Raw genomic sequence first — 13765 nt, forward strand, 5'->3', positions numbered from 1 at the left:
CCAAAAAAAATTCTTGAAAAATCAGTTTTTGCAGTAACCTCCTTTTTTCTTTTGTCAAAAAAAACTTCAATGAATGCTTAAAACAACTGTAAAGATAAATACTACTCATCTGCAGAAAAACTATTTATTATAAATATTTTAAAAAATTAAGTAGAAAAAAAAAAAGACCTGACATAAAAATTCATAAAAAAAAAGTTTATACATATATACACAAATCCTTTTAGGAATTGATTCTTGAATGTTTAGGACACATCTTGATGTATTTTGGATGAAGTCAGACCCATGGAGGTGAAGATCTGAAATGAGAAAAAAAGGGTAACTTTTTTTGGCCAAAAAAAATTGTCCAAATTTCATGAATTTTTTTGGGTACCCAAATGAAATAGGAAGTGGCTAATTTTTTTAGGGAATAAACATATGTTATCCTAAAATAGAAATATGTAAAAAAATCTTCATTATTTTGTAAATTACATTTATATCAGGGGCCATATCTAAAGGTAATTTTTTGAGTACTTGGAAATTTCGTAAAAAAATACATATATTTAATATATAATATGATATTTATGCAGGTAAAAATATACCAAAATATCACAAATTCTATAGGGAACAAGAATATATATAGATAGGGCAGCTTACGCTTCGGATATGTCCACAAAATGGCCGCCAACCACACTGACTCAGACTCCCTAATCTGCCACTTGAAATGTAGGAAGGGTATGTCAATTTCGGTGTTATTTACTAATCTAATTATTATTGGATATGCATAAAAATTGTATGGTGGGTTGCTGGATAATTGTCGATTATTTTACGACTATAAAATTAAAATTCTGACCCAAAAAATTTTTTTTGAAGGGAAATAAAATCGAAAAAAAAAATGTAAAACAATATTTTAGCTAAAAAAATTTGATGATATTCAATCAAAAAAAAAGTAAACAACATTTTCCGACAAATAAACATCTAGAGGAATCATTACTCTGTGATAGTTCCTTAGTACGTAGTAATTTTGAAAGAATTGGGAAAAAACGAAAAAATGGCAATCACCGGAAAATCGAACACATACCTATATATACGCCATATATGGCTAAAAAAAAGATAGGCATGGGTAGCCAGATCATCTAGAAACACTTTCCAACACTATAAAAATATAAGTTTTGCGACACTACTTGCCAATTCCTTACGGTAACATGACTAAGCAAAAAAATGCAAAACAAATAAAAAGGGCCACTCGTGGAAAAATGGCCATTCTAATATACGGCATTTCAGAAAAAAAAAAATTTCAGCCACGTGCTAGGCAAACCATCAAGGCATATTTTCCGACAAATAAACATATAAATGAAATATTACTCTGTGATAGTTCCTTAGTACGTAGTAATTTTGAAAGAAATGGGAAAAAACGAAAAAATGGCAATCACAGGAAAATCGAACACATACTTATATATACGCCATATCTGGCTAAAAAAAAATAGGCATGGGTAGCCAGATCATCTAGAAACACTTTCCAACACTATAAAAATATAAGTTTTGCGACACTACTAGCCAATTCCTTACGGTAACATGACTAAGCAAAAAAATGCAAAACAAATAAAAAGGGGCACTCGCGGAAAAATGCCCAACATTCTAATATACGGCATCTCAGATAAAAAAAAAAGACATGCACGTGTTAGCCCAACCATCAAGGCACACTTTCTAACACATAAACATGAAAAAAAAATCAATATTATACGGCAATTCCTTACTACGTAGTAAATTTTTACAAATATTGAAAAAAAAACAGAAATTGGCAACCGCAGTTAAATACCCAATATACCAATAACTACGTCGTATCTGACAAAAACAAAATCACGCATGGGTAGCCAGATCATCTAGACACACTTTCCAACATTAAAAAAGCAAAAGTTTTACGACACTATTTCGCAATATCTTACGGAAAAATGACTTGGCAAAAAAATTTAAAAAAATTAAAAAGGGACACTCGCGGTAAATTCCCCGACATTCTAATATACGACATCTCAGATAAAAAAAAAGACATGCACGTGTTAGCCCAACCATCAAGGCACACTTTCTAACACATAAACATGAAAAAAAAATGAATAATATACGGCAATTCCTTACTACGTAGTAATTTTTACAAATATTGAAAAAAAACAGAAATTGGTAACCGCAGTTAAATACCCAATATACCAATAACTACGTCGTATCTGACAAAATCAAAGTCATGCATGGGTAGCCAGATCATCTAGACACACTTTCCAACACTAAACAAGCAAAAGTTTTACGACACTATTTGGCAATATCTTACGGAAAAATGACTTGGCAAAAAAATGAAAAAAAATGAAAAAGGGGCACTCGCGGTAAAATGGTCCTCGTGGTGATGAACGACATTTTAACTAAAAAAAAAAACATGCACATGGTAGCCAAACAATCCACCAAGACTTTCCACAACTGATAACCTATACAAGTTGCACCATTCTACGACAATTTCATAATACGTAATAACTTTGATAATTATGCAAACTACCTCAGAAGGGTAAACTCGGACGCGAACGACCCCGACGCGTCTCAGAAATCGGGGAAGGAGTACAGCTACAGCAATGCACATCTGGACACTACTAGAGCGTGTAGGGGAGACACCTCCTGCAGGTCGATCACCCACAAATTCAGTCACAGGGGTGAGTCACGTGAGAAAAACCTGTTTTTTTTTGACGCTCGGGGTCGCAAACGACCCACCGTACCTATCCAGGGTTAAAGATCAGAGATCAGTCTTTTTTGTTGAAATTTTCAGTTGTAATATAAATTTAGATTGTATCATTCAAACCTATGAATTACAAACAATTTAATTGTGAATTTTTCACATTAAGGTAGCAAAGCAGATATCAAATGCTTAAGACCAGGAGATTTTTATAAATGATAAAATGCTGTTTTGTCATTTAAGATTTTATTAGAGAAATTATAAGACTAGATTAACATACAGATGCTTGTAGAAATTGTAACTGTCCACCTGTTAGAATGAGGATTTAAAATATTTTGCTGCGAATAATAACACTGCTTGATTAAGTCTATGGCATAAGAAAAATTGGTATGGACAAAAGTACTTCGATGTAATAATGGATAATAATTGATGACAAAAAGATGACGTATCAGTACTGATGATATAACTAGGCTACATAGACTAGTACGTAAAGGGAGATGGCCCAGTATTTTTACGCCATTAGTTATTAATAAGAGCATAACTGCGTACTTTTGTCATATCCTAGGTTCATTATAGCCAGGATAAAACTATAGTCAGTAACTCCCATGTCACTAATCACCGACGTCCAAATGCTGTGCCATCTACCTTTACTTGCTTAATGTATGTAATTATACCATTAGCACTAGTATGTCACTGTTTTGTCATAAATTATCACTCAGGATCCTTGTTCGTGTATCTTGAACTATTTTTGTCAATACCATTTTTTTTATGCTAGAGACCTTATCAAATTGGTTCTATTATTTATAACAAGGTATTTGAAATCCTCATTCTATTACCTGAAATTTTTTTTAAGTATTTATGCTCCTTTGATGTTGCTCATCACTTGATTTGTTATAAAACAAACTTGGTAGTTACTGTATTTTATTATACCATAATATTGGCCTTCATAGAACTGTTCAGATCTGTATATCTTATTCAAACATTGTAACATCTTGAGAACTCTAAAAATTCATATTATAAGTAATTACTCTATTTTAGTTTCCCCTGGTATAATCAAAGAAAACGGAAAATGAAACCATTTAAGGAAAAGTTAAAATGAAAATTAAAGAAAATGTGACTATCCTGGGTATTCTCCTTATGTTAAACCTCATATGACAGAGTGTTCTCCCTAAACTCTCCCCTCCCCCTTCTAGAACCAGCAAGTGCCTTATTCCTCACAAAAAAATGGGTCAAAAGGCTCATGGAATAGTCCTCTCTCTTAACTAGTCACTTGTCGGTTTGGACTGTTATTGATACCCCATATACAGAGTTGGTTCACCCCAACTGTGGTAATGAGAACAGTACCTGTGTGTTTTGAATATACAGTACAAAGTCAAGATGGCCGAACTCTGTAATTCATTTTGGACTAATGTCCACTTCTTAATCCAGCTGTCTATTTAGTAGTTTTTTCCTGACTATTTAAGTCATGATGACAATGGTTTTGTTATTTCCATTAATTAATATTCCTCAAAAGCCTCTTATTTGACTTTGAAGTTTAAGGAACAAAAGTATACCTAAATGTGTACTTTAAAAATCTCCACTAAGACAATATGGTTGAAGAAAAACTTGGAAATCGCTAAAAAGACTTTTATTGTAGAAGATTGGTGTTCATACATGAGACAGGTTTCAGTGTAATCACTTTAGTTATATGATTGAAATACAAACACTAAGATCAATGACAGATATCATATTCATGAAACCCCATTTTCTGAAAACTTTAAACCCCTAGATTCAAAGAGAACTTAACGTTTGTCATGCATTAAGCTCACGATTCGACCAAGAAAGACTCTAGCCGAGTTATCCTTCATCTAACATAGCACAATAATGACAAAAAGTTCCGTTTTCTTTGTTTCTCTGGACAGTGTTCGTTTTCTTTCTGAGGAACGTATATGCGTTTAAAGCTCAGCATTTGAGGTTACAATATTTCATGACTGTGTAAGTAAGTAGTGCTATCTCTAATAGAAGATAAAATTATTAATAAAAAAAGGAGGAAAAGGAAAGCCCACCAAGGCCATCCCCTGTCCCACCTAGTAACCAGAGACTTGATACAAAGTTTTCTTCTGGTGAATCAATGTTACTAGGCCCTTGAATGCTTTCCTTTTCCTTCTCTTTTTTATTTTATTAATATTTTTACAATCATTGATATCAGGATTGTGATTTAAAGACTTAAGGAATAGTTTGGAGTTCTCCTGAAGTTAAATGGTAAAACATTTACATCACTATTTACTTAAGGCATTTTCTAACAATTATGGTGGCGTTAATTCTCTAATGAAGCAATAAGTCATACATCTAGACAAGAAAAAAAAATCATTGTTTTAAAACTAACAAAAAATAAAAATCTAAAGGTAGTAAGAGTCATTATCAAGCCTTATGTCCTATTTCAGAGCGATTCATTAATACAGACACCTGAAAAAGCTCACTCAAAAGCAGACAAGATTTACAAATGCCAAGTTGCCTCCCTGTCTCGCCCCATTTAATGTACATGATTGAGTCAGGTAAAAGAGAAGAGCCGTGCAAGACTACTGCCCTGACCATCCTTGCTACTTCCCCCAGCAGACAGTCAGATCGGACCGAAGTACGCATTCATCTTACACGTGGACACCTAAATCACTTTAGTTGTGTAATAAAGTTTTTAACGCAAACCCTTAGAAAAGGAGTTTAACCTGTAACATTTTATGAAACTAAAACCTTCCAAACAAAATATAGATTTTATATAACTTTGATAAAAAATTACCTCATGAAAATAGATTTATTCTTTACAAACAGTCAATGTTATGAACCTAATTGAAAATTTACTTACTGTTTGAAGTAGATTAAGTCTTAATTCAAAGTTGATATAATAGATAATAACAGACCTACAATACTATAAAATGTACAGTACTCCTGGAAATATGATTTTGTCTTATACACCTATAGAATTGAATAAAGTCAGCCCCATCTTATACTCGCAGCTTTATCCCTTAGTATTTTCTCAGCTTATAACTGTTTAAAATACAATCCTCAGCTTGTAATCTCTTACTATAGGATCCTCAACTTTTAATCTCTTATTAAACGTTTACTGTACTTCAGTATATTATCCTCAACATGTAAGCCCTTGATATACTACAATCATCTTATAACCATCTTATTTCATTTTGCTAAACTATCCTCTGCTCATAATCCATTGCTATACTATCCTGAACTTAGATTCTCTTACTAAGTTATCTTCAGCCTTTAATCAAAGTTGAATCTTTATTGCGTATTTCATGCAGGTCCTGTGTAACTTAATATACAACTAGAAGTATTTGATACTTTCTGGATTTTTGTCCTTAGCTGACTTTAGATTAAGCAAAGCTACAATGGATTTTAAAAGTCCTTTTTACTGACAGATGGAGCTCATGTTCACGAAGTAGGTCTACGTTATTTTCTAATGAAAACTTACACAAGATAATAGATGGTAGATAAGATTTTAGTATTGTTCGGAACACGATCGTCTACGAGTTCATAAATACCTTTGTTTATAGCAGTTTAAGAATTATCAGAGAGGGTAATTGATTATTAAATACTTAATTATCTTTAACTATCTGATATTCAACAGCATAATAATGAAGTCATTTCGTGTTTTAATTCAGAATAAATAAAAAAACTAAAGTTTTCGTAATAGAGAAACGCAGGACCAGCAATTGTAACTTCTATAAAAAGTTTATTTTTGAAAATATTTATATACTGTAGCCTAGTAATAAAGAGCAAGGCATACAATTCAAATGTCTATGAACTAAAAGAATTAATAGCTCAAAGCAATAAAAAAAACCGAGAAAAGAATTTGCTCATTGATGATTTTCTTTACATAGTTATTAAAATATGTATACTAATTATGCTTGCACTGAAAATTTTAAATGATTTTTTTTTTACTCATTATTCATTGTAAAGATTCTAACACTTGACATATTTCAAAAACTTAAAATAGCAAATATATCATATACTCTGTTTATTGAAGCTGATGATTTTACACTCGTTGGGAAAATATTTTCTTGAAGAAACTAGAGTTTGAATCTTGCCAATGGGCTGACTGACTGGCTGTTATACTTCCTAAATGGGTAGTTGAAATCTATCTTTTCACAAAGTTAAATGAAATTTCCTCAGAAGCTACGATAAATTAAAATACAATAAAAAGGCCACCTGATGCTACATTGAAATCGGGAATCCTAGTTTGTACCTTTCTACATAAAGCTACATCTATTCAGTTTTACTTCTATAAAGCAACACTGGCAGAAAAAACTTACTTCTGTTGTCCACCTTGGGACATGAGATTTTGAAAGGAAATAAGCAAAATAATAACCTAATTTCTCCTGAGGAATCTCACACCAATCACTCAATACTAGCACCACAATGCCGCATTTCCTGCCGTGGAATGCATTACACTTTAACAAGTGTCTTAACATTCAACATTTGCAAACTCTCATCACAAACCAGACACTGATATCAAGAATCTAAATATATCTGGTATTATTCCTCTTACTATACTGATGTGCAAGAAATATCCATCATAGAGTATAAAAGTGACTTAAAAACATAATTGAATTCGTTACTAATAAATGAATAGGCTAACACTTTTACAGGGATTCCTGCTATAAGCATGTTTTAAGAGATGGGATTGTATTTATAAATATAGGACAGCACACGGGCCTGTAAAGCCATGCAGCAACTAAGTGTAACCAGGATAAAACCTTGCAGGTATACCTGGAAGCTAAAGTTAGAAAAGGCTGGACAGCAAGATAAGAGGAATGAAGGAAGGAAGGAAAAGAGGAAGTAAAGTTGAAAGATATAAATAAAGTGGAGCTAGGACCTAAAGGAAGGCAGCAAAGACCCTTAGGTAATGCCTACAGAGAATCACGTGAGGTGCACTAACGGCACTACCTCATTTATTGTGTTGAGAGAGAGAGAGAGAGAGAGAGAGAGAGAGAGAGAGAGAGAGAGAGAGAGCTAAGGTAATTCCTACAGAGAACCGAGTTGCACTACCTCCTTTATGGTTTGAGAGAGAGAGAGAGAGAGAGAGAGAGAGAGAGAGAAGAGAGAGAGAGAGAGTGTGTGTGTTAGTGTTTCCCTATTTCACTGCAAAGTGTAAGAAAATAGTGTGAATAGAGTAGCTTGGTTACTCAATATCCAATTGTCAATTGTCTCTATTCCTATATTTGTTCCATCAATATTTTTAAGCTATTCTTATAATTCTTAATTTCATACTCAAAGTTCTCTTAACATGAGTGACTTCTGATAATACTTCAAAGGCAAACAACTAAATGTTAGGCTATCCCCGAAGGGTTTGAGATCAAAAATAATTGCTTACAATGTCATTAGAATATTATAACCTTCAATATTCTACAGCAACATTTTAAATTATACTTCTTTCAATCTGATCACTTGTAAATTTTTCATTCCATTAGTTTCGTTAGAGACATCAATAAGTATTTTGCTATTTCCTCATTAAATATTCATTATAGATGAGTAAGGCTTGTTAATACTTTAATTACTACCCATGTTTTGAGTGTGAAGTATTTTAAACATTACAATTTTAGTCAAAGTTCACGCCAGTTTCAAATAGGATAGACTGATACTAGTTACCTAAACAATTAAAAGAAAAACTGGCCAAAACAAAAGGTAATCTAACAAAGGAACAAAAACTAAAATTGCTAAACAAAAATGTCAGGTATGAATCTGCCTACGATCATATGTAAAATCTAAAAAACTTGATTTCTATATTTTGTAAACATACTTAACCATAAAGATAGTTAAGGGATCAAAATGAAAGGAGTATAGCGGGTTTTGAATTATCTATATTTAGGCCATCAACGAACTTTCGAATAAAACATTTCAATTACTGAGAACTTTGCAAGTGTAATATACTTAATGCGCTTCCTGCAACGTTATGAATTTTCTTCCGGGAAGGATACTGTTTGAGGATCGGAATATTTCTGCACATCAGTATCGCAATAACCATTACAAGCTACCCACATATCAATGCATCTTTAATACAGGTTATGAGGATATGCAAACAAAACAATTTTATAGAAAGGGAACTTCCATACCTTATGAAATGAAAGGAAATAAAAAAGTATACCATATATTGGTGAAACTTCACACTTAAACGACAGAACCCTTTAGTTTAGAGATTATTTGTCAACGGCAAAAGATTTATGAACCTATCCTACATAAAAACAATTTTCACACTTCATCACACAAACACACACACACGACAAGACTCAAAAACTTATTACACAATTCGTTTAAAAGTGATTCTAGTGTAGTTTATCCCTCCTTTATGTCATGGGCACAAACGACACGAGACAAGAAGCAAAATGGTGTTTATGAACCGAGCTGTGCACCTTTTCAGAAAGCCCAGGTATCTCGCCATAATAAAAATCTCTGAAATTTAAGACTTAACAACGCCTCTCTTACCAAATACCTTGAAACACTTACGTTAAGTACAATCATTACATCTAACATTTTAATTATCTTTAAACTAGGAGAGCTTTATGAAAGCCTTTGAAATAACATTAACCACTGATTACACATTAACTTCATAGAGATCATAAACATGTCTGAAGTACAATGAAATCACAATCCTTTGACATTATAATTCCACTACTTTCATTACACAGTTCATAATAAATTTGATCTTTTGTCATTGATACAAGTGTATACAACTATGCTAGAAGTGAAAATGATAATACCAAAACCTGTACATTTGACATTATAACCTTCTACAATGCAATCTTTTTAAACATTCTGAAATAATTGATTTTCATATTTTTATCAAATTCTAAAATTTGATAAATCATTACAACTCAACGAATTTGAGGCTTTTGAGTAAATTAATAATGGTATGACAAAAACTACTTTTCATGACTTTAGCTGTCATGAAAAAAACCTGCAATGACAAGACAGCTGGATAAATAAGCAGTTTAAAATCCATCATGTTTACCAATACAGACTATCGGCTTTTGTCAAGTACAATATATTCAAGTAAACACACTGAGCTACGGCTCTCAAGACACCAGTAAGAGAATGAACAAATTCTGTACATGGGGAACAAAATAACAGTCTAAACGAACAAGTGGTTACTCTAGCTAAGATCAGGCTCTACCTCATGGCCCTTTTGACCCTTTTTATAGTAAGGAATAAAATGGTAAAAGCTGATGCTTAAAGAGGGAGTGGGGCAGAGGGAGACTCATCAGCCATATGAGGCGAGTGGTTTTTTTTTATAACATTTCCAATTTTGGGATAAGGAAGGATCAAGGATGGGGAGTGGGAGATCTGAAATTGGAGGTGAAAATTAAGTTGAAATAAAATAAAACTTCGTGATTCAACATTAATGAATAATGTGTTTAAAATTTCCCATTACTTTTAACAATTAGCTTATTATTCTTCAAGGTATGTTCATGTAGCCCGAGAGAGAGAGAGAGAGAGAGAGAGAGAGAGAGAGAGAGAGAGAGAGAGAGCACCTGGAAAAAAAGGAGCTTTCCTATATTGGAGTGACAACCAAAATGCATTAGCTTATATTCCATCTATCCTATACCTAACCACAAATCCACTTTTATTACTCAACCATATGATTCCTAACTCTCTCCTCTCCCCTTAGCTAAAGGGAAACACTTAAACACTATGAATTAATTGACGTAAGAAATTGACGTTTGTACAGTATTTAACTTCTGTGATTGGCTGTTTTTTTTAGGTCACCTTCTATAACTCCTGATTAACAAACGATCCTTTCTAATTCTACTAAACGGGTCATACCAATTATGTTCTCTTATTTTATGTAACACATAAACCCTCAGTTTTAGGAGTTAACTTTAATAGTTGTCATAACTTATTTCTTTTTACTAAAACATTACGAACACAATAAAAAATATGTTGCTTTTAATTCCATAACACCAACCCGTACTTATAACCTTTAATATCATAATTATTTGCTAAGAGTACATTTCCCTTCAAAAATATGTAGATTTCACTACTTTCGTTAACCTTTAATCTGTTAAGTTTCATTAACTAGTCCGTCCATTAGTTATTACTCGCTTTGAGGTAATGAGTTTCTAGCAAAAGGAACGTAGAGAGAGAGAGAGAGAGAGAGAGAGAGAGAGAGAGAGAGAGAGAGAGAGAGAGAGAGAGAGAGAAATACTAAATGCCAAAAGGAGAATGGGTATTGGGACAAAATTTGACTAATAAGACTTATTCAAACATTAAAGAACACAGAAAACAAATAGCACACTATTCTTCATCCTCAACATATATATCAAAAGAGGGATTCTAGTTTGTTTTCATCCTTAAGAAATCGTAAAATGGAAATACTATATTTCTAATAAAATAAAATCAGAAGTTGATTATTTTATACAATTATTCTTTAGCGATATAACAGAATATGATATTCTTATTTTATTTAAGGAGCAAAAGGGGAGGAAGCAAATCGTTCGTAAGTTTGGCAGATAGTATAGGAAGAAGACCTTAAGGTGCTATATGTGAGCAACATACCTTGAATTCCATTGATACAGAAGTTCTCTTTTAAATCGTATAATCAAGAAGATAAAAGAAGAGCCCAGTGTATCAAGTCCAGAGATCAAAATAAAGAAGAGCCCAGTGTATCAAGTCCAGAGATCAAAATAAAAAAGCCCCCCAAAACTAAAAGTAAAATTATTATAAATGTGTATAAATCTTAAATCCAACAACTGCAAAAAGATTTTGCCCAATTAGATCTTAATTTAAAGAGTAGTGCCAGATAATTCTGGAGCCCGAATATCAACAATAAAACATTCCTTAAAGATTGACAACAAAGCTGTAGCAGAAATGAAACAAAACACTCTTGGAAACAAGAAGTGATTAAAAGATGAAACAAGGAATCACTTGGATGGAAATAAAGAAAACAAGGAGTGATATGAAATAATAAATGCAATGAATGCACAAAATAGCTCCTTCGACCAAAGTGTATTGCTGATAACTACATACACAAAGGGTTGCTCTAAATAATTCCATGTGGAATGTATTGCCCCAAATAACTTAATAGGTCAATGAATATCCTAGATTACTTCATTATCCAAGACAACCGCAGAGAAGTGTTTGAAACGATACTAAAGACGAGAGTGTCCAGAATAACTTCCAAGACCAAGGAGGGTCAGGAATAACTGAATGGACCAAAGAATAAGGCCCAAATAAATATTAAAACCTGTTCAATCAAGTGTGTCGCAAATAGCTTATTGAATTAAGAAAGACCTTAAATAACTTTTTAAAGGATTCTCAGATTACTGCATAGACTAGCATTTCAAACCCACCAAACCATCAACAATTAACCAATGATAAAAACTTCCTCAGCAAGATCCGTGGAAAGACTACAGATGACTTTTGTTAAAGTATCCGATAATAGATTCTCTGGGAGAAAGACTTTCTGAACAGAAGTTTTACGTATAATTCGTTACTAACAACATAAACTTGATAGCTTATTAAAATTAACCAGTGGTTGTTCAAACGGAGCAATTAACATAAGGTAAAAACTAGAGGGGGCACTCAGAATGCAGGCCTCCACCACGGCAGCTAATTTCTCGAAATTTTGCTCGACCTTTGACCTAGGACTTTCAAAATTTAACCACTTCCACGTCTCAACATCCCTAAAAGTTTCACTACGCAATGCGTAAAATTGTAGCCAGGGAGTTGTTCAGAAACAAATTATCAAAAAACAAACACTGACAAACAACGGCGAAAACATAACCTCTCCAACTTCGTTGGCAGAGATAACTATGATCCAGCAAAAATGATCATAATATGCAATTCTCCATACATTTAACACCATAAGATGAAATTTCGTCAATTCACAAAAGTGCAACATCTATGCAGAAAACTCTGAAAAATAATAATTGCCATAGACTTAAGTCATATGCTATTTTCTAATCAAAGGAGAAGCACAATGACCAACAAATATTTACAGAATAAGGTGGTCTCATGGAAAGTGAAGACAAACAGAACCCTATAATATCACAAGCTAAAACAGGGTCAAACACCATAATTGTTAAGTAGCTTTCCAATCTAAACAGCCTTAGTCCAATATCCACAGGTGGCACCAGATGCACGGTACCATAGATATACAATTAAGAATAGAAATGAATGTATAACCAAGATCCTCGCCCAGTAGTACCTAACCTTATTGAGAAAGTGGTGATCAGTTTCCTATAAATCATAAGAAAATATTAAGCAAAGTTACGATGAAATATCTTGACTTGTGTTAATATTTTAAAAATGAGCAATACACCATATAATCTATAGCCCATTTCTTTTTTAAAATGGACCTAAAGATACCATAATATTTGTTTATGAAAATAGCCTTCTAATAGTACCCAAAGCTTTAGCTAATTTTCTTCCCAAATTTTTAATTATACTATATTTTTTTTTTCAAATGCTGTATTACATTGTAGCTATTAATTATCCAAAAGTGAAAAATTCAGGTAGCATAACTAACAGCCCATGTGTGACAAGAATGATTAGTGGAGCAGATAACAGCAAAATGCAATCTTAGAAGTACAGGGTGGTTTATAGAGAGGTAGGGGATGCATGAATCAGATTTTTACAGTTAGGAAGATATGCGAGAAATATTTAGCTAAAGGTAAGGAGGTGTATGTTGCGTTTATGGATCTGGAGAAAGCGTAAGAGAGTTGATAGGGAAGCGATGTGGCATGTGATGAGGTTATATGGAATTGGTTGAAGGTTGTTGCAAGCAATGAAGAGTTTCTACATAAGCAGTAAAGCGTGTGCTAGGATAGGAAATGAAGTGAGCGAGTAGTTTCCAGTAAGAGCAGTGCTGAGTCAGGGATGTGTGATGTCGCAATGGTTGTTCGATTTGTTTGTTGATGGATTGGTGAGAAAGGTGAAAGCTCGGGTGCTTGGTCAAAAAGATTGAATCTGATAGATGAGTGTGACCATGAATGGGAGGTAGATCAGTTGTTGTTTGCGGATGATACTGTACTGGTTGCAGACTCTAAAGGTAAGCTTGATCGATTAGCGACTGTGTGGAAGGGTATGTGAGAA

This window comes from Palaemon carinicauda, chromosome 13 (genome assembly GCF_036898095.1).
Source record: "Palaemon carinicauda isolate YSFRI2023 chromosome 13, ASM3689809v2, whole genome shotgun sequence".
NCBI classification, from domain to species: Eukaryota; Metazoa; Arthropoda; class Malacostraca; order Decapoda; family Palaemonidae; genus Palaemon; species Palaemon carinicauda.